At 45.2% G+C, this 16,475-nt stretch overlaps 1 protein-coding gene and 1 pseudogene across 3 annotated transcripts in view; one reads left to right on the top strand and one right to left on the bottom strand.

Moving 5' to 3' along the window:
• ZDHHC14 (zinc finger DHHC-type palmitoyltransferase 14) overlaps positions 1-16,475 on the top strand; it is a 294,109-nt gene that overhangs the window by 153,605 nt on the left and 124,029 nt on the right. The window lies entirely within an intron of this gene.
• Positions 1,702-1,786, bottom strand: LOC125166957 (uncharacterized; annotated as a pseudogene).

Consider the following 16,475-nt stretch of genomic DNA (forward strand, 5'->3'; position numbering starts at 1 on the left):
AAGTGCTGAAGACATGAAGTGGTGTTCCTTGGCAGTCACGTGACCGCTCTCTCAGGCAGTTGTCTCTGGAAATGTAAAAGATCCTCCATAGTGCTTGATGGTTCTTTTGGACTCTGCTCATTCTACTGACTGTTTAAGCCAGCTGGATGACGCCTGGCACAAGCCCCAGATGAATGACGACTTAGTCCTGTGGGAGGCGCCGTCTGATCTTTTCCCCTGTCCCTTGTATCGTTCTCCAGCTTTCCTGCTTGATTCTCCAGCTTTGCCATCTGCTTGGCAAAACTCAGGGAATGCGCGGCAGCCATTTGATTTATTGTGCTTTTCACGACAGTAACATCTTCCAAACATTCCACCCGGATAGCCAGGCATGACTTCCTTTGCCTAAACCCCTGTTGTTGGGCTCTCGTGAAATATGCTTTTCTCAGATGTCACTCCATCATATCCCAGAAGATTATTTGCATGATTTTCCCTAGAACTAATGAACACTATTTGCCTTTTGACCTCCTCCTTTAGGAAATTAATAGTCATGTTTGCCACTGGGCAGTGCTCAGGAACTTGTTTATTTAAAAATGAGCTGAAAAGATCTTTATCTCAGAAGTGTGTGGCTTAAAAGAAAACTCAAGTAAAGAGACAGTCTAAAAGTTTAGCCACAGAAGAATAGACATGGAAAAGTGCAAGTAGATGAGTGGGCTGGCCAAGGCATTAATTGGTCAGCATGGTATTTTTCAGTTTTTTTCCAATGAGTTCAAAGAGTTTTCCTAGAAAGTATATCACTGTACCCAGTAGTATCTAGTAAAAATAGCCAGGCTTCTAGATGTTACCTGGCACCTTCCACCTGTCCTCATGTGAGGTTCTTTGTCTCTCCTGCTTGACAGGAATGTAAATCAGAGTAGTATTTTCAGTTACTGTGGCTTCTCTTGAAGTGGGGGCTTTGGACTTTCTCCACCCCACCCTCTTCTCATGAGAAGTGAGTTATTCCTTGAGCATAGCCTGGGAATTTGAGGAAGCATCTCTTTTTTCATAAATGAGAGTTTTGCTTTAGCATTGTACTCATCAGGACCCCCAGAAGCAAGACTAACCAATGTCATGTTTGTTTGACACAACTACCTTTGGAAATAACAGGAGTGGTCTTCACCGTTCAGTGTCAAAGCTTGTTTAACAGGGATTCTGGGGATACAAGCACTGCTCTGTGTAGAAACTATGGAGCTGGTTATTTCTCAAATGGAATAGAGAAGCAGAACCTGAGAGCAGTCTTCTTGACCTTGGAGCACGAAGGCGGTCTCCCTCGTTAGTCCTTACTGAAACTCAGAGTGTGTCCTAAGCAGTTAAGGATCTGTGTGTCCCTGGAGGCACAGAAACCAAAACGTGGCCTGCATCCCTTCCCTATGTCCCACGCATCAGAGGCTCTGGCCCTCCGCCTGTCACAGCTGCCCCATGCCTTTCCTTGGACGGAGCTGCTATCTCCCCAGTGCTTCACCCCACAGGTCGGGGCTCCAGCCCACGCTCACAGCAGTCAGGATCCTGTGCCTAGCTGTCTTTTGGCACATGTATGAATCATTTCCTTTCCTGCCCATCTGCTGGTGATCCATCACTGAGAGGTGCTGTCTCTCATGACTCCTGGGCGTGTCTTCTCCCCAAACTGGGCAAGGCACCTCCAGGCGAGATCAAGTTTCAGGTTTTCTAGGCATTCTTGATTATATATGAGGGTAATTGGATCATTATAAAAAGGTGAAAACAGGTACAACTGTTACTACACTTGATCTTAGCCAAAAGGCTGAGAAGCGATCAACTGTTACTATATTTACTGAGAAAATGTAGAGGGCCCAGATCAGAACTCATGGTTGCCAGGGGCTTGGAGGGGGGATGGGAGAAATAGGTGAAAGGGGTTAAGAGGTACAGTCTTCCAGTTATAAAATAAATAAGACATGGACATGTAACGTACAGAATATGGAATATAGTCGATAATATGTCAACAACTTTGGTGACTCATGGTAACTAGACTTTTTGTGGAGATCATTTTGTACTATATATAAATATCAAATTTCTATGTTTTATACCTGAAATGAATACAATATTGTAGGTCAATAATTCTTTGATTAAAAAAAAAAATAAATGCAGACCTTATTGTGATATAATTGAGAGAATGTGCCGTGAGCACGTGGGCTTTGAAGACAGCCACATCTGATTTGAATTCTCATTCTGGATCCATCATAGCTGGATGTCTTCAAATTAGTGAACTTTGTATTACTCAGTTTCCTCATCTGTCAAATGGTCTCGGTAATAATGCCAAGGTCCTAGACTTTTTTGTAGAGAGTTCATGAACTATAATACGTGAAACTGCTTGAAGTGTAGATTTTTGATCAACAACTGGGAATTTCTTTCCTCTCCCTGCAGTCTCCCTGTCTAGTTGCCTGTTACTTAAAAAAAATTTTTTTAATGTTTATTTTATTTTTGAGAGAGAGAATGAGCAAGCTAGCATGAGCAGGGGAGGGGCAGAGAGAGAGGGAGACACAGGATCAGAAGCAGGCTCCAGGCTCTGAGCTGTCAGCACAGAGCCCAATGCAGGGCTTGAACTCATGAACCACAAGATTATGACCTGAGCCAAAGTTGGACACTCAACCGAGTGGGCCACCTAGGCACCCCGCTGCCTGTTACTTTAAAAACTGTGTGACCACCTCTATGTACCTTCCAAGGGCGGTCTTTCCCTCTGTATCTGTCTGATTTGACCTTGCTGTCTAATGGGCTGGATAATTACATGGTAGGAGTCCTCCCCACCATCAGGGAAGAAAAATGCTGCCTTCTTCTTCTTCTTCTTCTTCTTCTTCTTCTTCTTCTTCTTCTATTTTTTTTTTTTGTTAGTGCATAAGCTCTATGAAAGCAGAATAGCCAATAGCATGGTCAGTGTTTAGGGGGACAAAAGGAATCATCTGTTAATGAACAGTAAGTGATGCCCCTTTAGACAAGGGAAAAATTATTAGCAGCCCCCAACAACAACCCAGTGTCCAAAAACTCATGGTAAATTTCATTTTGTTCATTTTTAATTTCATTTTGTTTTTATTTCCACCAAATATGCGCTTCTGTAGCTGTCCTTACCCGATGGCCACCAACTGGGTGTCAGAGGGTTCATGTGCCTGTTAATTTGCTCACCTCATTTTGTTTTTATTCCTTTCCTTTTGGGAAATAGAATTTTTCCCCCCTTACATGCATGTGTAGCTTTCTTCTTCTCCACTCAAAGACACCATATTTCCACTTTGTGTAAGTTATCATGCACTGTTTTTTCAAATATTGGTGTCTCTGCCATTGCAAACGCCATTGTCCTGTGAGTTTGTGAGTGAAGTGGCTTAGCCATCCAAACTCACATGTGGCTCTGTCCAAACGATTGGTTACTATCATCTACGTCTAAGACATTTACGATGATGGATATATGAAAAAACGAATCTTCAACTCCTCTTCAATCTTAGAGAAATATTATAAAGGAAATTTACCTGGTAATTCTTCCTCTGCAAAAGGAAGTGGGTGGCCCTCCTTCTCCCCCAGGACTAGGGGAAAAGCAATCACGATGTCTGGGTGAGGAGAGAGCTTTATTTAGCAGGGTAGGGGAGAGCTGTCAGCAGAAGTAGGGAATACACACTGAGATGAATGTCTGCTCATGTTCATGCCTGATTTCTTGAACTTTTCAACTGCATGATGGTCTTTGCAGCTCACCACCCACAGTGTGGACCCACATCTCTCAGGTTGCTCCAAGGATTCTATTTAATGCAATTCAGTAAATATTTACAGAGTGCCCGCCCTGCAGCAGGGAGTGTCTGGGGTGCTGGGGATACAGCAGTGATTCAACTACCTGCAAAGACCCCTTCCTGCTGGACTTGCCCTTGCAGTGGAGTCCAGTCTAGGTAGGGTCTGAGAATGCCCCACCTTATCACTTGGCAGTCAACCATGCAAGGCCTGGACACAGTAAGTACAGTGAAGGGTTTTGTGGCCCTGTGTTCTTGCAGATGCCATTCCTCTTTGCTGGTCTAACTTTTGCTTAGCCATCAATATCCTTTCCAGAAAGCCTTCTTTGATCCCATCCAGGCTAACAAAGCTAGTCCCCTTCAGCGTTCCCTCAGTACACTCTGTACCCGTGTCACAAAACTTGCTATTGTGTTTATAGTTAACTGCTCTGGGGGTCTGTCTCTCCTATTAGAATGTGAGCCCCTTGAGGGGCACCTGGGTGGCTCAGTCAGTTAGGCCTCCGACTTCAGCTCAGGTCATGATCTCGTGGCTTGTGAGTTCGAGCCCCTCGTTGGGCTCTGTGCTGACAGTTCAGAGCCTGGTGCCTGCTTCAGATTGTGTATCTCCCTCTCTCTCTGCCCCTCCCCCACTCATACTCTGTCTCTGTCTCTGTCTCTGTCTCTCTCTCAAAAAAGGAATAAACAATAAAAAAAAAAAAAGAATGTGAGCTCCTTGAGAACAAGGATCTTGTCTGGATCTTCTTGTATCCTTGGCATTGGGCCTGGTGTGTTGGTATGTAGTATGTGCTCAATAAAAGTGAGAGCAATTGGATGAAGGAAGGAATGATGATCGGTGACATCAGACATCCACAGTATCCACGGTACCTGCTCTGCATCTGTAAAACTTTCCAAAACTCACACAAAGGCCAAACGTTTCTGAGGCACTCTTCTTCATGACACCCAAGACCACTTTTGCATAGCCCTAGCTTCTGGACACTGAAGGGGAAGGATGTTGCCCAGTGTGATGGGTTGGGGCAGGGAGCACACTCTGCAAGAGAGACCTCAGTCATTATGTGTAAAACTATGTTCGCTGCTTGGACAAACCTAGGAGAGCAGACAGAGGTCCTGGGGGTGGGGTCGCTGAAAGCCAAAGCTCTCAGCTTTGGAAACTGGGAACAACAGCTAGCAGGAGGGAGGAGAGAACAGACCATGTAAACAACAATCAGTGGTACCAGCAGCACCCCACCCACACAGGGCCACATCCCAGCAGAGAGCCTGATGTCGCCAGTGCCTTGGGACAGAGAAGAAGGCTCACTGATGCTCAGTGTGCAGTGTAAAACAAGGCAGAGAATTTTCATCCCAAAAAGGTTTTCCTGAACATATCATGATTAAACTAATTTGCATTTAGTTGAAAATGTCTCTGCATTGAATAGTCCATTCGGCTCATCACGGAGCTGTCCAGCACCCGGGTTCAACGCCATGAACATGGCCAGGGTTGGAGAAGTTTAATTTGTGCAGCTTTTCATCCTGAAGGTCTCCTTCCCCATCCTGCCATCCTTGGACCCAACCCCAACCCAAGGAAAGGAAAAGAGACCATACAATGAGTCTGAGACCCCAGATCTCCAGAGGGCTTGCCAGGATATGAGGATGCCCATGTCACGGCACATGTGGCCCTGCACCTCGGGCGTCCTTCTCAGCTGTCTCCTTGGGGTTGGCTTTGCTTTTAATTGTGACATAGGAGCACCAGGGTGTTAATATCTAACTGTCCAGTTTAAGATGGAAACCCACAAGGGTGGCTAAAGGAGAACTTTCTCCAGTCACATGCTTGTGAGAAAATGTGCAGACCAGAGATGGGAGGTAACTCAAGTTTTGTATCTTTAAATATATGATACTCTGCACCTCGCCACCTGCCGATCTAATTACAGACACCTGCAGAAATCCAGGGCTTTAGCCCTTTGTGGTTTTGATCTAACCCGGAATATGCATTATTGTGAAGCATCTTCTTTATTGATACTTGATGTTTTTTGAAAGCAGAGACAGATTTTAATATTTGGCAGTCCCTCCCCCCCCCCTTTTTTCGGTACAATGAGAATGTATGCATTTATTTTTAATCATATATTTTCTGCTGCAAAAATAAGCCATGTTTAATTAAGAAAATTTAGAAACTACCAAAAAGGACATATGCTCTGCAAAATCACCCTCATATCTTTCACCATGGGTAATGAGGTAACGTTTTAGGGCACAGACTTTCCTTTGTGAATATACATATGCGTTTGAAACAAAAATGGGATCATCTCGTGTCTACTTTGTATCCCGTGTGTTCTAGATGCCTATTCAGGTCATTCGACCAATATTTATTCAAGGCCTACTATGTGCTGAACTCAGTTGTAGGCACGGTGGGTTACGTCTGGGAACCAAGCAGGCAAAAATTCCTCCTGACTTTGAGTTTTTCTCTGGTGGGAGAGTCAGACAGTGAAGAAGGTGAGCGTGGACAGTTCATGGGCCAAGCAGGGTTAAGTGATAGGAGGGAAGATAAAGCCGGGAAAGGGCCAGGAGTGCGGGCGTGTTGGTGGTAGGAGGGCTGGGCGTTGACCCAGTGCGGTCAGATGTGGTCAGAGAAGGTTCTGCTGAGAAAGTGATATTTGAGCAAAGACTTGGAGGAGTGGAGGAGCTCTGTGGCTCCCCACAGGATGGCTTCTAGGCGGGGGGCACCGCAAAAGCCCAGGCAAGCAGGACTGGCAGCCTGCGAGGCCCATAAAGGGATGTGAGGAGGGAGCAGAGTGTGAAAGAGGCGGGTAGAAGATGAGGTCAAAGGTAATGAGCCAGGTGCTGTAGTTGCCAGAGGGGCACCGGGACCGGACAGCTTTCACGGCGACGCTCTTGCTGATGGGATAGACAATGGGGGATGGGCGTGGAAGCCAGGGGAGGGGAGGATGTCTGGAAAGTGTTGCTTTGGTGGGAGGGCGTCAGGGACGAGACTGAGCCACAAACCTCAGACCCCTCTGAGTAAAAAAAGCAATTCAGAAAAGTGTGAAGACGTGCTAGGATTCCTTCACCAGTTCATTTCATTCACTTCAAAAAAAATATTATCACAATATCACAATAGTGATACATGATTTTAAAACTGCTGTCCAGGGGAGCCTGGGTGGCTCAGTCAGTAAAGTGTCCGACTTCGGCTCAGGTCATGATCTTGCGGTTCGTGGGTTTGAGCCCCACATCGGGCTCTGTGCTGACAGCTCAGAGCCTGGAGCCTATTGTCTTCTCTCTCTGCCCCTCCCCTGCTTGCACTCTGTCTGTTTCTCTCTCTCAAAAATAAATAAACATTAAAAAGCCCTGCTATCTAAATAAGTCTAAAATAGCCATATACAATATACCATGTACAATACAGGCTCCAAGTGATTAGAGAGTACTGTCTTATTTGGCACATTTTTCCCTCAATGAGTCATGTTAAAATGTTGGCACCTTAGGTTTGATAAAATACAGAATTATGAATAGAGCTTTAGTCCTGCTGAGACTTCTGTACAGAGTTGCCAAAACAGTTGGAGCAGACATCCCTTCATGTGTGACACAGTTGTGTTTGTAGTTAACTGCTTTGGGGTCTGTCTCTCCTATTAGAATGTGAGCCCCTTGAGGGGAACCTGGGTGGTTCAGTCGGTTAGGCATCCGGCTTCAGCTCAGGTCATGATCTCGTGGCTTGTGAGTTCGAGCCCCTCATTGGGCTCTGTGCTGACAGTTCAGAGCCTGGAGCCTGCTTCAGACTGTGTGTCTCCCTCTCTCTCTGCCCCTCCCCCACTCATGCTCTGTGTGTCTCTCTCTCTCAAAAAAGGAATAAACAACAACAACAACAAAAATGTGAGCCCCTTGAGAACAAGGATCTTGTCTTGATCTTCTTGTATCCCTGGCATTGGGCCTGGTGTGTTGGCATGTAGTATGTGCTCAATAAAAGTGAGAGCAATTGGATGAAGGAAGGAATGATGATCGGTGACATCAGACATCCACAGTATCCACGGTACCTGCTCTGCATCTGTAAAACTTTCCAAAACTCACACAAAGGCCAAACGTTTCTGAGGCACTCTTCTTCATGACACCCAAGACCACTTTTGCATAGCCCTAGCTTCTGGACACTGAAAGGGAAGGACGTTGCCCAGTGTGATGGGTTGGTGCGGGGAACACACTCTGCAAGAGAGCACACTTAGCATTCTGTTTAGGACTGGGGCAAATGCGGTCTCTCCTCCCGCCACTCTGTTGAAGCCCCCACCCCCAATCTCAGCAAGACCCAGGGTGTGGGGCTTTCTGCAGGGACCTCTCTGGTCCTGCCATTTCTTATGGGTCCAGGATGCACTGAAAGCAATGTGATAGCCCTACCATGACCAAATAGCTCAACGGCCATACTCCATCTGACAATGACACAATCATCAGAGTTAGGACTCTAAGGGAAAATCTGGGATATATGGTCACCATGCCTAAGTAATCACATGAGGTCATTAAAGAGCCAGTCTTGAGGCAGAGAAATACTGGCTTTCCTCCCTGAGATTCACACACTAGCCTGAAGCCTTTGGCTTCCCGGAATCTTAAATCAAACTCAAAAATCACTTGGCAAAATCTCTGAAATGCCAGGATCCCCCTAACCAGCTCTCTCACTTTCTCAACAATGGATGGGTATGTTGGGCTGTTTACACGCTGTGAATTGAAACCTGCATTCTCAACTCCAGAGTCCCAGGTTCTGTGGTATCATTGGACCTATCTGGGTGGTCTGGGAGGCCCCGGGTTTAGGATAATGATACTGATTTTTGTTACATAGCAGCTGCACAGGCTTCAGGCAAGATCGTGCTGTTTGGGGGCGAGCCTGCAGTGACCACATGCAGCTGGGAGGCCTGCGGGGAGAAACCAGATTCCTGAGCAACTGTCCCCTCCTGAGTCCATGAGCTTTGCCTGCCTTCTGAACAGTTTACAAATGTCTCTGTGGAGTTCTGCCCTCACCCAGCCTTCCTCTCTGGGTTTGGGCTTTTCCTCCTAGTTTTCTTTTGATATATTTCCCCCTCTTTCCCTGGATTCATTTATTTAAGTTCCTTCCTTCCAGGGGTGCCTGGGTGGCTCAGTCGGTTAAGCAGCCTACTCTTGATCTCGGCTCAGGTTATGATCTTGAGATTTGTGAGTTCAGGCCCCGCGCTGGGCTTTGTGCTGACAGTGCAGAGCCTGCTTGGGATTCTCTCTCTCTCTCTCTCTCTCTCTCTCTCTGCCCCTCCCCTGCTCATGCTCGCTCTCCCTCTCACTCTCTCTTTCAAGATAAATAAATAAACTACAAGTTTGAAAAAAATTCCTTCCTTCTGGACCATATTTGTAGATTCATCATTATGAACAATTAGTAAGAAGGGGGCTTTTCAGACACTGGAGGTGTCTTACAGGGAAATGGTACTCTTAGGAGCTTTATGAAATCATCATTGTTTTTCCCCATTCTAGAGCTGTGAGTGGACATTATTTCTGAATCCACTTTTTCTCTACTTGTCTCTAGGTGATGTGCTTATCTTTGGCCTAGAGTGGTACATTTATTTCTAAGTGTGTGATTAAGGGACAAATCATACAATTAATGGTGTTCATGTCCCTCCCTATAAATGAAAAATACATTTATTTTATAATGACTCATATGAAAAGGAGAAAGATCATTTCTATTATAACCCTTATAACCTCTACTCCTCACAAGGCTGCTCTGTTATTATTTCAGACATGTGAGTCATTGGCTTAGATTATTTCATTTTATGATTATTTGCCCTATCTATTACCGAAAGGCATTGCAACCAAGATTCTGGAATTTAAAATAACGGGTTAACTTTGTGATTTCTGAAACAGAAATGTCTTTTGTTAGAGTACAGCATCACGGAAGTGAAGCCGCCTCCCCCTCCTGTATAAACTTCAAGTGCATGCCTGGTTTCTGTGTGTAAAGAATAGTGAATCTGGTGTTTATACTTACATGTGTACTGGACAGAACACGAATATCAGATGTAGGCCATGTGGTCAGGGGTCATGAGCTGCAATTAACAGGACTTTTTTCTGTATGTGTATCCATTTGCAGGCAAAAAAATTAAAAGATGACACAAATTGTTTTGAGATGGGAAAACAATGGGAACAAGCCTTTGTTCCAAAGGCCACTTGGTTTTAATGTCTCTGCTACATCTTGTTAATGTTTTGTTTTGTTTTTCATTTTAAGTAAAGCTAATCTTCCCTCAAAGAATGTATTGTGGAAAAACAGAGAGACCTGGCTACCCAATAATGAAATCCAGATTTCCTATCTGAAATGTTTCAGAAATTAATTTAGACCAAGGAGTCTTGTCCAAGGAATCAGTTTTATGTCAAATTCTAACCTATGAACCAGTCTCTAAATATGAATGCTCAATTAATGACAGTGTTGATTCTGGGATGTCAGTATCTGTTTAATGGTTAAAAAAAAATCATAATTAATGACAAAACACACGGATTACGTACGTAGTCTCGGATAACCCAGCATCCAGGCAGCAGTCCCACCCTTCGCAAATAAACATCAAAACAGAATCAGTTATTTTCACAAAGATTTGGGAAGATGGCTAGTAGAAGTGAAAATATTCCTCCTCATCTTTTTGGCAATGCTGCATTTTCTAATTTTTACCCGGAAGGCGGCGACAGTCCCTGCTGGGTATTCAGTCATCACACCCAGAGCCTAACAGCCCCCACTGACTTGCACGGTGGGGAGGGGGGCACCGTAATGGCTTTTTATCATGTTAGCATTTCCTTTGTCTGGTGCTAAATTAGCTCATTTCTTTCATGTTATGAAAATGCATGATCTCAGATTATTTCTTTTTCTCTCCTGCCACTTTCCCATTGAGCTTTATGAAGAGTAAGATGCTCATAGCCTGTTTTCCACAGGCCCTGGGTAGTATGTAGGTCACAAGTCTTCAGATGGAACGAGGACTCCATTTGGTGTTTATATCTTTGACAGCTGCATCATCATCTTGTATCAAATCCAGGCCCTCGGGGGAAGGAGTCTTCCTCCCCACAGATGGTGCTCAGAATTGGAGATCCCAGCCACAGTTGCTCAGAAATGTGAAGGAGCCATTTTCAAGTTGTCTGAGCTCGGGCTAAGAATCTTCTTCTTGCTGGGATGTGGCCGGGGTTTCCCATTAGTCTTGCCTCCTTCCAGAGGTCTAGCGATCACTGTCCTAGGCATGATCTTTACCAGAAAACAGGTGTTTTCTGCTTTCTCTGAGCAGCGGTTTGAAGGTGCCTGGGTAGCACTGATCTCATCATTTGCTTAGGGCCGTGAATTCTGCTGCTTTGTAGAAAGAGCGTTGTCCAAATTTCAAAGACAAACTAGACATTGTTCTTTGTCACACAGAGGCTGGTTGGAATGGGGGACTGTCACAAGCACCCAGTATTGTACAAAGTCGTACCAACATAAGGTGCTTTCTCTGCTAGGACTTCAGGGCATGGAGGGGTTAGGGGCTCTAGTTAATGCTCACAGGATGCGTGCATATTGCACACTCAATTCAGTGAACTAGAGAGAAGCTACTCCTTCTCTTGGCCAGAGAAGCCTCCTGGACAGGGCATATCCTTAGCACCCGTTTGAAGGAAGTTTCCTGCAACTCCCTTAATCTTGTGCCCAGCAGGCTTAGAAGACAGAAAAATGAGTTCTAAACACAAAATGCATTGTTGATGTTGAGAGTGTGCCTGATTTGACTTTCTTCCCCTTTTCCCTGTTACTATAAAATTCGGTTGAATGGGGATCATTCATTCAGTCACTTAGCAAGTATTTTCCAGGCACCTGCCCTATGTGAAGCATTGTGCTGGGGGTTGTGAAGGACACAGCCGTGAGCAGGGCCAAGTCTTGCCCTCCAGGACCTCCAGTCCAATCAGGTGCATGGGGCATGTCCACCAACACCACAAGTACCACAGAGAGGAGCAAACAAAATATTACAGAGGCGCAGAGAAAGAAGCCATCACTTCTGCTTGGCGTTGAGCCAAGAAAAAATTTTCACAAAGTCTTTATAGGAACTTGAACATTGGGTGTCGGGGCATTCCAGCCACAAGGGCTGGGTGAGCAGATGCCTGTGTGGGAAGGCCAAGGGGTCGTGGACGCCTGAGAAAGAACATGAACTTAACTTAGAGGGAAAAGGGGAGTCACTGCAGGCTTTGGGGCAGAGATGCATGGTCTAGAGCTGACAGGTGGTTAGGGCAGGTTGAAGTGGGGGCCTGACAGGCAGAGGGCTGAGACGGTGTGCCAGCTCTCCCCCAGGCTGGAGAACCAGAGGAAGACAGTGCGTGGGACTTAACTCCTTGAGGTGCCTGCGAGGATGGAGAGGGGCGAAGTGAGGCTGTAGGGTGTGCTTCGGGAAGGACGAAGGCTGCCTTCTCTCTAATTAATAAGAGGGAGGGATGATGCGGTGCCCATGGGGCAGTGCACTGAGGTTCCTACGGGGGCTTCTGAGAAACTCACAGACTCAAGAGAGAGCTGGGTTAAACATCTGGGGGGCCCACAAGTGCAAAGCCACCTTGCAACAGGGCTTGCTTTTCAAACCAGCACTTCCCGATCTCCCTTCCTGCTCCTTGTCCTTTCTTCTCTAGCCACCAGTGTCTAGAAAGGGCACTTGGCCAAGTTAGAGGTCTCCACCATGAACTGGGATTGCCACATTTTTAATTACTTAAATGAGACCGCTTGCCACTTACAGTGACCAAAGGACTTCTTGTCACCTTCATCTCATGACCAGAAAAGTCAGGGGACCAGCCTGAGTTTTTACCCAGGGGCAGGAGCAGGTTTCAAAGGAAGACCAAAAAAGTTGTATTTCAGATTCACATGTGATCCCTCACAGTCAGAAGCCCTGGTGGGTGGTAGCCATTCACTTGTCAACTGGACTCTCCCCATTCCTCCTTTCCTGGGTAGGTCATAATTAATCTGCACCCCAAGTGCAAATAATTCAAACCACAATGTACTATCTCTGGGAAGAGAATGTGCCGGGGGACAGAATACTCAAGTTAAAGACAATGATCTCTCATTTCGAATGTCACATATTAGCAACCTAGGGCAGTGGACATCCTTGGTGGGAGATGGGGGAATGCAGGTAGAGGCTATGGGAGACTCCGGAGCTGTCAGCCTGGAGAAGTGGGTGGCCCTTAAAGATAACAGCCCCACATGCAGTGGACTTGGGACAACAAGAAGCCATATAGGACATGGCTTACTCATTAGCTACATCTTGCTCTATGGAGGCAACCTCTGGGACTTTGAGCAGGCATCCTTTGAGGTCAACCAAGTAACATTTCAGACCTAAAAGGGAAAGACAGATAATGCTGTAACCCAAGATCTGCTAAACCACCTCCACAGGGGGTTTCTGACAGCACTGAAGTATCCTTCATCCTTGGAGAAGCCAAATGGAACTAAATAAATCACAGCCTGCAATACTCATGATGGATCACATCCTACTGACCAGTGGCCCCATCATATTGTCCTGCTGTGCCCTGGGTGCTGCTGCATAACAACTCTTCCAACTGTTTCTTATTCAAACTCATTAATAACAAGAAGGGAGGAATGTTGACCTGTTTTATTCTCTGCCATTATTCAAATAGGCATCCTCCTGTTGAATTTGGAATTTAAATTATGGAAAATCATATTCTACACAATTAATCATTTTCCTAACCATTTTGTAAAAAGAATATATACAGGGTGCCTGGGTGGCTCAGTTGGTTAAGCATCTGACTCTTGATTTCGGCTCAGGTCATGATCTCAGAGTTTGTAGATTTGAGCCCCACGTCAGGCTCTGCACCGTTGAAGCCTGCTTGGGATTTTCTCTCCCTCTCACTCTGCCCCTTCCTGGCTCACTCTCTCTTTCTGTCTCTCAAAAATAAATAAATAAACATTAAAAAAATTAATACGCATGCGTGCGCACACACACATATACACACACACACATAGTCCACCTAGAGTAGATTCTTTTATACTAAAAAATACTTTAGGGCTACAGATTCAGAGGGGCACATGCACCCCAATGTTTACGGCAGCATCATCAACAATAGCCAAATTATAGAAAGAGCCCAAGTGTTGGGATGAATGGACAAAGAAGAAGTGGGATGTATGTATGGAATATTACTCAGCCATTAAAAAGAATGAAATCTTGCCATTTGCAATGATGTGGATGGAGCTAGACTGTATTATGCTAAGTGAAATAAGTCAATCAGAGAAAGACAAATATAATATGATTTCACTCATATGTGGAATTTAAGAAACAAAACAGATGAATATAGGGGAAGGAGGGGAAAAAAGAGAGAGGGAAGCAAACCGTAAGAGACTCTCAACTATAGAGAATAAACTGAGGGTTGCTGGAGGTGAGGTGGGAGGGGAGATCAGCTAGATGGGTGTTGGGCATTACGGAGGGCACTTGTTATAATGAGCACTGGGTGTCATATGTAAGTGATGAATCACTAAATTCTACTCCTGAAACCAATATGATCATATATGTTAACTAACTAGAATTTAAATAAAAACTTGAAAGGAAAAAAAATATTTTAGGGCTAATATATATAAATTGAAATCCATTAATACCAGGGTCAGTTTTATGCCTTTGATATGGACTGTGTTTATTTCTGATTGTGGTACACCAGCACATTTCCAAGGCTTCATACAGTGGTAAGGTTGTTTTTTATATGACAATAAGTATAACCAAGGTAATGTCATACTTTATGCCACAAATACCTTTTAATGGCCCTCTAGAGCTTGAGTTCCTTGCTCTTAACTCCAGGATGATATCACAGTCAGAGATTTAATCAATAGACTTGCAGCAATCGATTTTTATTACCAGCTCTTCATAAAAGTTCCATGTCACTGTCCAAACATGGACTTACAGTCTAAATAACGTAATAGACACGCCCTGAGGAGCACCTATCCCCAAAGCCCACCACACCACACCACGTCATAGAGCTAGGATTCAGCCCCATATGAACATTTGGATTCCAAGTTTGATTCAGTAGTAAATGTGCTTTTGATTGTCACTTTATACTGGATCTTAGTGGGGCCATCTTTTAAAATCTTCTAACTGTCTAATTCCTATTGCAAGAAAATGTTCCCTTTACAAATCCAGGAGTAGATACTAAGGGCTATTTACCAGATTATGGTGTCCTCAGTCTCTTAAATGTTTGGTTATTTAACTTGAAGCTTTTCACATTTTTTAAGAAAAATCAGAAGCCCATTAAAGGGTATTAATTATGTTCATATTTGCCAGAAAACACTCGAGGAAAGCAATGATTTTTTTTTAATGTAGAGCAAAATCAGTTGAATTTAAAAAGTCCTTTCCAGGGGCACCTGGGTGGCGCAGTCGGTTAAGCGGCCGACTTCAGCCAGGTCACGATCTCGCAGTCCATGAGTTCGAGCCCCGTGTCAGGCTCTGGGCTGATGGCTCAGAGCCTGGAGCCTGTTTCCGATTCTGTGTCTCCCTCTCTCTCTGCCCCTCTCCCGTTCATGCTCTGTCTCTCTCTGTCCCAAAAATAAATAAATGTTGAAAAAAAAATTAAAAAAAAATAAAAAGTCCTTTCCATAATTGAACTGAGTGCTTTCACAAAGTGCTTATCTTTAGGTTAGAGAGTCTTGTGTTCCTTTTATCCACATTCTTTGTATCTTAGGGCTCTCTTTGCCAAATATACTGTTCTACAAGAATCTCTGAGGATGTTCAAAAAGGTTATAAGTGTCTGGAAGTTTGGGCAGGGTCACACTGATGCAGGAATGACAGTGAACAATTTTTTATGGTTTCCTGTGAGTCCCATGAAGAGAAGTCACAACTGACAATCCAGCGAGTGAAATGTGACACGAGAGACCGGTGATGGTTGTTTCATTCTGTTTCTGCAGGGCAGTTGGTATGGGAAAGATGAACGAGATGTTAGAAATGTCATAAATTGTTGTGTCTCTAAATCAGGTGTTTCTCTTGGAGACCCCAGTCTGCCTGCCTGCAGGCCATGCCTCCCAGTCGTTTTGGGGTCACTCATCCACCTTCTTAGAGTTGTTGGAAAGTCATCTTTACCGTGACCTGGTCTTCAGGTCTCTGTCTCATTCACCATGCCTCTTCAAGACCAGATGTTCTAACATGCCTGATGCTGGCCTCGGCAAAGGGGATCATGCCCCGTGGTCCTTGAGGCCTGGACTCTTGCTGGGATCCCCTTGCCATCCCATCAGAGATCTCACTACCTCCTCTGCAAGCACGGCACAGGAATGGGGTGCTGGTCCCTAACATTCCCAGGACTGAGCCCCCTGTCCACCTCCTTGTCTGGAACAAAGCTTTCATCTCTACTCTCTCTGTTTGTTTCAGCTTGAATATCTGCAAGCGTATCCCCTGTTGGGTGGCCCATCCAGAAGGTGATTTCCATTCCAGATCCTACAATCTTGTGATTCCCTGTTGTGTTCCTTGATGGTGCCCATGAGGTTACTGAACGTGGTGACAACAGACTGACCACAGTCATTGCAGATCCGATCCTCACTCAGCTCCAGGCATGGCATTGGTTACCACTCTGCCATTCGCCACCTCTGTGGAGTCAAGGGACAGTGATAATGGGCCAGGGTGCAGTGCTTAAAGCTGTTCTGGTGCCTGGATCCCCAGAGCCCAGCTGGTGTAGACTGGAGTCTCCCTGACTCCTCACAGTCCTTGCTGAATGTCTGCTCCTAGGACTGAAAGACAGCGAAGGGGTTTCGTAGAATTGAGCTGGGCCATGCTCTTCAATTGGTAGCTCAAATGCCTTCTGGATATGAGTCTGTTCAAG

This window comes from Prionailurus viverrinus, chromosome B2 (genome assembly GCF_022837055.1).
Source record: "Prionailurus viverrinus isolate Anna chromosome B2, UM_Priviv_1.0, whole genome shotgun sequence".
NCBI classification, from domain to species: Eukaryota; Metazoa; Chordata; class Mammalia; order Carnivora; family Felidae; genus Prionailurus; species Prionailurus viverrinus.